Here is an 11,100-nt window from a genome sequence, read left to right on the forward strand (position 1 = left end):
TTACAAAAGTGGAGCTTTTAAATACTGCATACAGTCAAGAGTGCCTCAAGAGACTACTACAGTTCCCTTATTACATGATTTTGTTGCATACTTTTCTATTTTTCAAGGAATTACGGCCCTCCTTCTGCCGTATACTACATTTTAATTTTCCTGCGTGAAATTAATGGCAGTTATATTCTTCTCATTTCAAACAACATCGCAAATTAAAAAAAAAAGTGTTACAAATCTGTTTATGTGCACTTTCAATAATGGCCTGGCAATGAATAAAAACCACAATGACCCCCGTCTGAACCCCCCTCATCCCAGTCGGACCAGTCCGGCTGAATACCTTGTGACTTTGCGTTGTTTGTGATACGCTTGTGTTATGTTTGCTCCCTGTCCTCATGTCCACACTCCACAGTGTCCCCATTGTGCGAAGAAAAAGCCCGGCTTTTGTTTAGCCCTGCCTTGTCAGAGTCGTACACACCTTGGAGCTTGACCTACCTGCCTATTATTTAACTTGTGTGTACATTCTGACCCCCCCCCTCCAGCATCTCCTCTTTCTTGCATCCGCAGGGATTGCGGCTAATTTACAAGCATGGGCAATGCCAATATATTCTCCGAGGAGGGCCTGTTTTAACACCTCCAAATGCCGTAATGCATCCCAGCTGACCTTAATTATAAAAGCATGAGCAGCCCCCCCAACTTCATATAGAGCCCACAAAATCGTGGGGGGGGGGGGGTTATGAGACAGCGCGCGTACCTGTGGAGAACATCGGGGCAGGCGCCTGGATGTTAATAGTTGCATCCTGAGAGGAAATCAATAAAGCTATAAAGGCTGATATCACAGTGTGTCGGGCCTGTCACGCACACACGCTCCCCCCTCCCCTTCCTGGTTAGCGGGGGTCGGCAACATAAAGGTCAGCGCTATGGTGTTTTGATGGCTGGATGAGAAGCTCACCCCTCCCTCGAGTGCGACCCGGGACTCCTCTGGAGAAGGAGCGGATCTTTTCGAGGGCTTACAGTGGGCGTCGCGTTGTCAAGGTAGCAAAGGCGTTAGCGCCTTTAAAAAGGCCCATCAATGTGGGCCCGGTTACGACGCCAGGGGAAAAATCCCAGGAGGTAAAACGATCGGGGGGGGGGTTGCTAAACTGCTCATGAACCGAGGGGGGAGACATTACACCTGCTTTCCCTTCTGACCGTATGGCGAATTTTTTCCGAACCATAATAGTGATATACGCGCAGCACGGGGCTCCGGCATCATTGGCCTGATAAACTGCTCATACAATAGATAATCTTTTATGTACCTCCCGTGCACAGCACAAATATTATGACTATTAGTGCATTAATTAACCCGCTGGCCTGAGGGCCCGCCACCGAGCCAAGGTTAAGAGCTTCTTTAATTAAAGATCAATACGCTTTTGCAGTATATTTCTCAATGGCTCCAAAGTAGGAACGGGACACTTTACTGTCTTTGTGTCATAGTGATTTAAAAGTTATCAAGACTCGGAGGGAAAATGAAGATTATTTGCTAGCGCTGAACTGCTATGCATGCCGGGAAAGTTTATTAGAACTGAGAACTTATTGAAGCTTACGTTCAAAGTCAAATCAAAAATTAAGCAAAAGTTTCTTGAATCAACAATAAACTGTAATAGAAAAAAAATATTGAAGTTCAAAACAGCCCCTAAGGATCGACAGGGACTGTAACGATATAAACGCCAGAAACCAGATCGAACGAGTCCAAGGTGGTCTGGGAACAGACACTTAATGGAAGTATCGACTAGTTCCAGCCGGTCTTAAGCCTTCGCATTGAGCAACGTACTGTAGGCGAGCGGCTCAAATGAAAAGCAAAATGGTGCCGTCCAACACGAGCACAGAGAAGGATTTAGTCCTTGTTTGCAGAAGATAGGAGGGCCCTAAGCACACACAAGTTGCCCTCAGATCACCCAAATCCATCTGGATTATGTTTGACAGGACAAGAATCCTCCTGCTGGTCTCGACCCGTTTTGACAGAGTATAGCCAACAAAAAATGTGTCGTGATAGTCGATTCAAATCAGCAACAAAATGGGACTCATTTTGTCCCCAAACTTATGAGGCATTTTTTTTTCACCAAATATTTGATGCCGACGGACATCATGGTTTTGCGCCACCTTTAATAAACACCGCCGTGCCGCGTACGTGTTGTGGATAATCTTTCCTTTGTTGCCCGACTCGACGTTAGTCCACCCGGGTCTCTCGGGGCCCGCTGACCACGTCGTCCTCCCTAAAAGCCCACTTCCTCTTCCCTCCCAGTGGCCGCCCACGCCCCCTTTTTGCCTCACAGGACTAAGTCAGGTTAAACACTTAAACACCAGCAAATCCACCGCTGCCCTGTGGGAAATTTGCTTCTAATCCCTAACTTATAGGCACAGAATCAAAGCTCTCCCCCCTCCCAAAAAAAAAAAGAAAGAAAAAGCCGGAGCAACAAATCTGATCCTCCCACCCCTAACAATCTCAGGCCTCTCGGGAGAGGCTCGGCAGACAAGCCCCGAGATGGATAAATACCTAAATGATGAGACAGTCTGGGGACAGGGGAGTAGTGTCTGCCTATGACCGCTCACCTCCAATTTGGCATGGCGGCAATGAAAGGCGCGGCCAGCCAGTCCTTATTATTACACGTTCAAGTGCAGCCTTGGCCAATGATTAATGACGGTGTCGGGCAGAAAACAAAAGCGCAAAGGCGAGTTATCTCCTATCCACCTGCTCCTGTGGGCCGATTGGATGGGAATAGAAGGGGGAGGGCGGGGAAAAAAAAAAAAAAAAAAGACTAGTCTTGATAATTAGAGGGCGAATGGAGAAAGTGGCCAGGGATGGAGGCAGATATAGAGCAAAGTAAAAGTACATTGGAGAGACCGTAAGAAGTCATTCATAATAATATAATGCAAAACACACACACACATTGCACGCTACCTTTTGATCACGTGACAAGCGTATGGTAGCGATCCAGTGGTCTTCTACTCTGTGGTCTTCCGTGTCAAACAGACGGGCTCCTCAAAGTGGTCAACCACTGTCAAAATAAAAGTATGAATATTTACAAGCAGGGAGGAAAATTGACTATGAACTATTTTACACACTGGGATTTTATTCTCTGGTCGATGCAAACAAAATTTGAAAGTAGTTTCCAAGCGAGGTGCGAACATGCAAGTTTGTGGCCGGCTCAGCCTGGTTGATAGATTTGACAGACTTTCACAATGTCTTTGTTTGTTACGTGCAGGCCCGCTGGTCCTCGCTTGTATTGGTGTTGACATTTATGAGACATGTTGGAGGGGGCCTCCACTACAGCTCCCCTCATTGATGGGAGAAGGGCGACATGGTTGGAAGGAGCTCGTGCAGCCTGATACTGCCATCCAGAGGCGGTGCGAGGTAATTCAGGATGGTCAATCGCTTTGCGTTTATTTATCAGTGAGGGTGGTTGTCAAACTGGGGCTCCCGGTCCCGGATCGGTAACTTGGGGGTGTGCCAAATAATTTTCAATAAATTATGTCTTATAATTTAAAAAAATAATGTGGAGACCATATGAAGACCAACATAAACTTTTATCTCTAGATTTAATTATTGATATTTTGGATAAATCAGCTGTTCAGATATTTAGAAAGCCTAGAAAAATATATAAATTACACGCAGGACATTTAACTGTTCTGCAATGTTTTGTCCTGCAAAAAAAAAATCTGCATAATTGGCAGATTTTTAGTGGAGAAGTCTTTGTCCCATCATCAACTAGGTAACTAACCAGTCAATCATTTTGGGTAGATAGTTTGTCTTTTTTTGGAGGTTGGGAAAAGGGGTTCCTCTCCTGTATGCTTTATTTGACAGTTCCAATCAATCAACGGCACATCTTTTGGTCTGCGAGGGTGTCTACCATTTTTTTTAATGAGAAGCCACAACAGCTCCTGTCTTTCTCGCAGCATGTTCCACTGAAATGCGGTCTGTCAGCAGGGGGGGTGGGCTGCCCTTTTTGAAGTACTGAGCTAAGATCTGCGCGTGCATGCGCGTGCACGCTCGCGTCAAATCAAACCTAAAACCAAAACACCCATAAGACTACCTGAAAGGGTTGCAAATATAAAGGGCCTTATGTATATGATGCTTTACACATCCCCAGCCTTTGTTCCGGCGCACTCCACGTTGGCTGTGATTATGCGCGTCTCGCGCGAGGGGCGCTGCGGAGTACCGCGTCTGGAGAATGCAAAGTGACGCTCTCAAACGAACAACCTAGGGACAAAACACGGATTCGGCACGGCTGCTCGCCTTGTAGTGACGGAGCGCAGACACGCTCGCTATTTAGCGTGCAGACAACGGGGTCCGGTGGGATGTGTAGCTATGTGTTTATCACAGGATGATCTTCCTCGTTTCATGTGGTGCGTTCTTTCCCACCCTGATCCTCTTTTCCCCTCTGCTTTTCCTACCCTCGAGTCGTTGAAGGTTCACAAAGCGAGAAGATGTCGCGCAGTTGCTCTTTTGGGAACTTGGGATTTTTTCTCATTGTCTCATTTTTGACGTAGTGGAAATGTAACTGAGAGGTTATTTAATCATGACCTACACCGCAATGTTAGTCAGGAAAAAAAAATATTTATACTTGAGGCTATTTTTAGTTCTGTTGCCAGCTCATTCCATTTGCGTGCAGCATAACAGCGCAATGCTGCTTCACCATGTTTGTTTTGAACTCCAGGCTCCACTGATTCACTCGAGTCTACTGACCTCAGAACCCTACTCGATTCATATTCCATCGGCTTTTCTTTAATGTATTCTGTATTTAAGACATTCTGTGATTTATAGACCAGTATAATTCTGAAGCTGACTGGGAGCCGGTGCAAAGGCTTCAGGACTGCAGTTATGTGTTCAGATCAATAATTAAGTCTACTGGAGATAAAAGCATCGATCAGATTCTCCTTGTATGCTTGGAGCATGCAAGATCCGAATCATTCGGCACGCCAAGGTTTCAGACATGGTCTGTGGTCCTGAAAGACAGTGACTCTAAAAGTTTACCAACAGCAATTCCCTTTCTTTATTGCCAAAAACTATCTCAGTTTTGTTTTGGTTTAGGAGTAGGAAATTTTGATTCATTGAGTCATTTGTTTCTGAATCAAGATTGATTCGTTGAGCCTAAAAAATGTGCTAGTTTTGAACACTCAGACGCAACAGACTTTAAATAGATTTCAATGTCGCCCTCTAGCGGACATTTGGGATCACTTCCACAAACGTTTACACAAAAGTGTGTACATTTACTTCAAAAGTCTCAAAACCAAAAGTTTTGAATTATCAGGATGCCAGAAGATGATGTCTGGCCAAGAAGCTGCAATTGCTGTTTGTTTTCCCAGCAGGGTGTGCTAAATGACAAATGACGCTGATCCCTTCGCGGTGACGGGATGAACGCTGATCAAAGTCGCGGTGACTGGGCAGGCCTGGAGGAGACGCGTCAGTGTGCTACATTTTGGGGGGGCTACAGCGAAGTTTCCTCAATATCTTAAAACGTCTGTTTATCCACGATAAACTCATCTCATTTGCATATTTGCAGCCATTTTGTCACTTAAGCTTCTGTGTCATTAGGTAGTAAAGCAGATCACTAAGTGGATGCTGTGAGTCAAGCATCACTTGTTGACAAAGTTCGATAAAAGTAGCTTTTATGGTGGTTATTTTACACCTGAGTACCTTATAATACTAAATAGGGTATAATAATTTATGGCAATGACGTTTTGGGGAAGAAAAACAAATCCACGTGTTACTTAAACTTTAATTTATAGATATTACAAAATACATTATAATTGGTGTCGTTGCTAGAAGAAGTAAAGTGGAACTGTCAAGCTAATTATATTCATTAACGAATCCAACAATTCACAAGTAGTTGATGTAATACCAGAAATGTCCACAGGGTGGTGCTAATGTTTTCCTATAACTGTAACGCGACTTTTAGCCACAGTGTGTCAGTACAGACCAAAATAAGAGATTGACAAAGCAGTTCAGATTTCACCTAGCAACATCCCTTTTTCTTGTTCATTCAAGCAATCCAAACTAAAACCTCCGCAGACACAAATTGTTGCCCATTTTTGTTTATTATCATATAATGGAATCTGAGATATGACTTATATAACTGTTTGCAAGGCCATAAAGGTATCTGAATGTGATTGATTACAACTCCAAATTACAACAGAGCATGGCTCGAAGATTGAGCAGCTGTATTATCAATGGCACCATCAGTTGTACAAGCGTAAAAATAAGTTAAGCACTTTAAAAAGAAATCATCATTAACCAATGGGACAGATGCACTTACCAGTAATTATGACACTGACCATTCCACGGCCATCATCATCTGACAGATTTTGTACAGACCCCTTTTGTTTGTCTTTTTATTTTTAAGGTTTTTTATTTATGTTTTTGTTTTTTGTTTTTTAGAGAGAACCCAGCCCTTCCTGGTACTATGAGCGGGATCAAAAGGCCTAGGCCCAAATCAATTGGAAGTGCAAGTCTCAAGACTGCCATGCAGGAAATTAGCTCTGAATGACGGCCCTGTGAGCACACTATCGCCATCTCGTCCTCGGACACACTTGAAATAAAAAGAAGGACTGAAAAGAACTGCCAAGTTTATGGAAAGCAGTTTGAGCATTTATCCGATGTCCTTGATATCCAGCTTAAACTACATGTAGAAGTGCGGGCAATTGTCTTCCTCAAAAAAAGTTACTATTAAGACACAATCATTCTACTAGTCTAAGCGAGTTGGACTAAATGCTCAAATAGCTTCACATAAAGTGTCACTCGAGCTGTTCTCAAGTTATCGAAGCACTTGCATCCACGCCCACATCACGCCACCACCACCAGAACCCGTCCCCTGAACCTGAACATAAAAGCCCACACAAATACACAAGCGCATGTGTGTGCGTGTATGTGTGCACTGGAGAGAAGAAGATGAAGAAGAAGAATGGGGCCTGGGCCACATTCCAGCCCTGCCTCCCTGGGCGAGAGAAGAAGGTATTCAGCATTCCTGTGCCTGCATATCAGGCCAGGTGCATTCCAGAGTACACACACACACTATTTAACTATTACCTAGTGACTACTTTTTTTAACAGTACAGCGGAATTATCTTGCATTTGTGTACTACTAAATACGCAGCAAAATGTACTTGTTTTTATCACCTAAGCAGGCGGCCATTTTGCTATTTCCTATCCACTGAAAATGAAATCACAGTACCTAAGGATTCGGGTAATGATCATCAAGGCTCACCTGTTTTCTGGGTTTGTTCACGTGCCGTCCACAAGATGAGCCACTAGGCACGCTGATGTCCTTTTCAGTCGACTAGAAGTGGCAGTAGAAGTCAAAATGGCCGCCCACTGAAATGGATAAAAACAAATGGAATTTTCCACTTAATATAACAAAACCCCAGTTATTCATCAGAATGTTAACACGAGTTAAAATTTGTAACTTGACTTGCTCTTTAAAGGCTTCTAAAACCGTCACACTTCCGGATGGCAAGATAAAACCGATTCAATCACGCAAACTGGAGATTCAAACCCTGAACCTCAAGCTGCTAACCATTCATCCAACATGCTGCCATTTCTGTAACTTCCAACGGGTAAAAATCTGAACAGATGTGATGTCAAAGATCAGCGTCTCTAATTTGTGTACGGTTGAGTCATTTTCTCAATGCGTGGATTTCATCAGCGCTTGGGCGAGGAGGCCAAGCTATTTAAGGCGCGTGGCGTGAATGTACAGCTAGGCTCGCTGTGAAGGTTTATACGGCGCTTGCGATTCGCTGCGGTGAGTCACGCATGACGCAGCGCACGGGGGCGGTGTTATGCACGCTCCCAATCCCGACATTCTGTTTTTTTACTCATTTCTCAGGCACTTCAAGTTCCCTTTAGGTTTGCCATTCAGGGAATCAGATGGGAAAAGTTGTGGGGGGGGGGGGCAATGGGAGTGGGAATTCCTGTCGTTGCTCATCTTGATTCAAAGTCATCCGTAGGCTTGCATGGCTTTGAGAAACAAAAGCGCCATTCAGTTCATGCGCTGCTTCCCCCTGTACACAAGTTGCCGGTTTGGTGCGATTGGACAGACACGGGACCCCACGCTTGACGGGACCATTCCTCCTTCACTGTCACGCTCCCCTTCCTCACTTTCCCCCCCCCCCTGATCCCACCTCCAAGCATTTTCTTCAGCCTGTCTTCTCCCCTCCACCCACTTCTCTCCCTTTCCCATGTGACGACTTTTCATCAGTGAAGTGGCTCCCTGGCCACCCAATGAATGGATGCCGCATTAAGAAGAGAGAGGACGAATGCCGTCCTTCCTTCCTTCCTTCCGCCGACCCCCTTTGGATCTGGCGGGAGTGGTATGTTCCGAAGTTTGTGAGACCGCATTGTTTGTCATCGGCCTTTGCAGGGGTCACTTCCTTTGACTTGTGTCCCAATGCCAGACCCCACCCTTCCCGGAGTGTCTGTTAGCCCAAAGGCCGATCCCCCCCCTTTCCCTCTCCCTACACTTGTGTCGGAAAAGCTCCGACATCTGAAAACAATCAAATAATCTAGGCACAATGCATCTCTTCATAGAGGGGTGCTGCTGGTGGTTCCCAGATGAGCGAGAGAGGATTAGGTGGAAGAGGCCCACGGCGGGAGTAAAGCTGAGAAGGGGTCGGGGTGGGGGGGGTCGCGTATTGTTCAGAAAATGTACGCCGTTATTTCCTCAAACAGTCGGCGCCCTTCCCTCATTGGTCCAAATAAATGGACCCTTCCACTAGACACCTATTGGAAAAAAAACAGATTGTAAGTGTAGAAAAGTGTTACATACTGATCCTCTGTTGCTAACCAAACAAGCAGCACCTATAGACAAACTTTTTGTCTTTATCAATTGATTTCTCAAATGGGCTTTCGGGGTTTATTTATTTTTTCCCGGAATTCCTGTTCGGAATCTTCAACAGTCATTTGGTTATTGTAATAATATTGACTTTACTACACAATACTTAGGGCCCAAATATGTATAAATACAGATAATACTTTTGTTTCGGACAGTTTCACTGCCAGTACATTAGGAAATTGTTGAGTATCATTCTAAAATGCTTTTTTGTACAGGCTCATCCAAACAAAAGACACCTCATCCCCCTCACCTACAGTTAAGTAAATAAACTCCAAACAGTTTTGCCTGCAGGTGATTTCCTGGTAGCTTCCCATCTTCCCCCACTTAGTTACTTGGAAGACACCACAGTATTTTAATTAACAGAAATTTGAGGACCTTAAATTTGAGGTTGTCATGTGCACTTTTGTTTTCAATACATCGCTTCATGTTAAAGCGCTGCAATATAGATGCTAATTAGCATTAGCATTAAGCAAGAAGCCAGAAAGGCAGTGTTTTAGACATTTACTAGTTCCCGTAAGAACATCATGTTTGATCCAAATCAAGATGTCCTCTCGGTCAAATGCAAAAGTCCGGCTCGTTAACAGATTGCGGTGGTCAGAATGTTCCCCTTGGACCGTGTTGCATGACACAAACATCTGCAAATGCTTCAACATGGCCTGATTTACACACACACAAACACACACGCTGTTCCCTCTCGTCCCCATGAGAATGGTAAACAGTCATCTGCAACTTCCCCTCCAACATATTCATTTATCCGCTCTATCCTGTGGGGTCGGAGCATGATTACAGGGAAGCCGAGCGAAGCCGCCCAAATAAACACCCATCGGGCAGCACCGGGACCCGTCCGCCTCACCCTAAACACCAGCTTCCCCCTCCTGGATCGGGTTTCAATCAAACCCACGCACAGCAGACGGACAATAGGAAATAGTACGAGGGGGGGCAGTGTTGACACCGGCTGAAAGCAACAAAGTCTTTCAAATGTGTTCATTTAGAGCCCGGAACTTTCAATTTAGGTACCGTTTAACCCCGTCGTTTTTGGCTCCACACTTATTTGACTTTCTGGCTATTTGCAGAACTTAGACCATCCCAAGTATGCGTTTTCCCTCAAGGGCTTTTCAACTGTATTGACCTTCCATCTGAATCAACATCCTTGATTGCAATCATAAGACAAACTTCACCCATGCGCTGAGAACATGAAGACAATGTCGGCATGAAAACCAAAAGCATTTGGCGCACCATGCCAATGAGCATGTGATGTTCTTCGTGGTCATATTTCATAGAGAGAACCAGTCAGACATGCCTACAGAGCCCTTTTTCTTTAGACCCAATACCTTTAGTAGTCACCACCCTGCAATTAAGACACTTAAAAATTGTTACCTTGTGAGAATGGCAGCTAGTCATTGACTGTCAAGTTTAGCTTCAAAACAAAAGCAGCACGCCGTTTGTATTTACTGAAAAACTGAAACAAGTGACGATAATGACGGCCTAAAGTCAAGCAAACAGCTAAAATGTCGTCAACGTTGAGTAGTGTCAAAAAAAGTAGCAATTATTACATGTCAGATTTGGGCGCCAAATCCATTATGGTTGTTGCTCTCTTGCCATTCACATATATTTGACATTTTGTTTTATTTTGTGTAATTTGCTTCTACCTTTTGGACAGGGGGTGTCCGAACTTGGTCTTGGGGGGCTTCTTTCCTCCATTTTCCTCCATTTTCAGAGGTTTTTTATTTTTTATTTTCAGGCTTCTTCGAGTCTTGCTGGTGAGCTGATTTGAATCAGGTGTGTTACAGGAGGGACACATCTAAAACAAACAGGATAGGGGGGTTCTTCAGAACTGGCGGGAGTCTCGCCCCCCCCCCCCCCCCCTCCCTGGAATCTTAATGGTACCGTCCATTTTATGACATCCTCCATAAACCAGTAACAGGCTAACGTACACACATACCTCACTGTGCTTTTCTCTAATATATCGCATTTCTGTTGGCGTATAATAGAATGCCTTAATTGTCACTTGTGTAAACATTTACATTTAGGCATACATGCTTGTGTGATGTGCGTTTGTTGTGAAATATGGCAGGAAAATGTCAATACAGATCTGGTTTAATGTTTTTCAAACCTGGATTACAGCTAGCTTGTTTTGACCACAGAAATCATGAACGGGATCTGATGTCATTCCACGTGTTGTGACTGTGTGCCCTCTCGCTGTCGATACAATTTCCATGTTTCTGTGGAATTAAGTAAAGATTGTG

The 11,100-nt window shown here is 44.5% G+C and overlaps 1 protein-coding gene across 5 annotated transcripts in view; it reads right to left on the reverse strand.

The window, feature by feature from the left end:
• Positions 1-11,100, reverse strand: part of meis2a (Meis homeobox 2a) — a 132,167-nt gene that overhangs the window by 120,293 nt on the left and 774 nt on the right. For 3 of the 5 annotated variants that reach the window (XM_088401044.1, XM_088401036.1, XM_088401041.1), the window contains exons 2-5: positions 10,968-11,076; positions 10,504-10,655; positions 7,232-7,338; positions 2,930-3,026 (exon numbers count right to left, since the gene is read on the reverse strand). The gene's annotated coding sequence lies outside the window, so the exon portion shown is untranslated. Of the gene's footprint in view, positions 1-2,929; positions 3,027-7,231; positions 7,339-7,540; positions 7,715-10,503; positions 10,656-10,967; positions 11,077-11,100 lie in introns of those variants that run through there. The other 2 variants (XM_088401038.1, XM_088401037.1) reach the window with 2 other exon arrangements.

Source organism: Syngnathus floridae, chromosome 16 (genome assembly GCF_059516105.1).
Source record: "Syngnathus floridae isolate MCC-2025c chromosome 16, RoL_Sflo_1.0, whole genome shotgun sequence".
Lineage (NCBI taxonomy): Eukaryota > Metazoa > Chordata > Actinopteri > Syngnathiformes > Syngnathidae > Syngnathus > Syngnathus floridae.